Here is a 1139-nt window from a genome sequence, read left to right on the forward strand (position 1 = left end):
ATGGAGTTGACCACAAAGGACAGCCAATGCTGTATTATAGCAATATAGAAAAATATACATCTACTGTCAGAAGAAGGTAACTTGAAGTATTTGAGAGATGTTCTCTAAAAATGTAAAAATATTTTCAGTTTTCTTCTGTAAAAAATGTTTCTTAAGGATTTTTAATTTTCAAAAACATTTGAGTGCATTTCTTGTCAGCCTAGTTTCCCTGAAGATTTTAAATATAATAGAGTAAAATAATACCTATTAAGAATAACTTTTCTGGTAATAGAGAAGTTTAATTTTTAGATTAAAAAAGTAAAATTTTACAAAATTATATGCTGACCAATTGAATCAGAAGCTACTTTCTTACAACTGTGAGAAATGACACAAAGATTCAACTTTTATGTCAGGTGGGAGAGAAAATGATACTAGGGGCTAAAAAATTGTTCTTTCACTAATCAATGTTGATTTTTATTGTTATTTTGTCTCAAATTATGTTAATAACAAAGTAATGGCCTTGATCAAAAAAAACTTTTTAACTTATTTTTTTAATCAGCCAAAATATTAACCAAAACAAAGATAGAAATAAAGGTACTTAACAGTCATAATTTATAGTACAAAATTAAAATGTTTCTAGAAATAAAAAAGGAAAAAAGAGATAAATAAATAGGAAAAGAAGACATCTTCTTTTGCATCACCAGCGCATCCCTGAGACACCATGGGGAAGGTGAAGGTCGGAGTCAACGGATTTGGTCGTATTGGGCGCCTGGTCACCAGGGCTGCTTTTAACTCTGGTAAAGTGGGTATTGTTGCCATCAATGACCCCTTCATTGACCTCAACTACATGGTTTACATGTTCCAGTATGATTCCACCCATGGCAAGTTCCATGGCACCGTGAAGGCTGAGAACGGGAAGATTGTCATCAACGGAAGCCCCATCACCATCTTCCAGGAGCGAGATCCCTCCAAAATCAAGTGGGGCGATGCTGGCGCTGAGTACGTCGTGGAGTCCACTGGCGTCTTCACCACCATGGAGAAGGCTGGGGCTCATTTGCAGGGGGAGCCAAAAGAGTCATCATCTCTGCCCCCTCTGCTGACGCCCCCATGTTCGTCATGGGTGTGAACCATGAGAAGTACGACAACAGCCTCAAGATCGT

General features: G+C 37.2%; 1 pseudogene across 1 annotated transcript in view; it reads left to right on the forward strand.

Annotated features, from left to right (window-relative positions):
• The first annotated feature begins 653 nt into the window (after nt 1-653).
• The window catches only part of LOC105502149, a 1152-nt pseudogene continuing 666 nt past the window's right edge, over nt 654-1139 (forward strand). The window contains exon 1 of the transcript XR_001000287.1: nt 654-1137. The product of XR_001000287.1 is annotated as a glyceraldehyde-3-phosphate dehydrogenase-like (transcript). The remainder of the gene's footprint in view (nt 1138-1139) is intronic.

The sequence above is a fragment of the Colobus angolensis genome, unplaced genomic scaffold (genome assembly GCF_000951035.1).
Source record: "Colobus angolensis palliatus isolate OR3802 unplaced genomic scaffold, Cang.pa_1.0 Scaffold776, whole genome shotgun sequence".
Classification (NCBI taxonomy): domain Eukaryota; kingdom Metazoa; phylum Chordata; class Mammalia; order Primates; family Cercopithecidae; genus Colobus; species Colobus angolensis.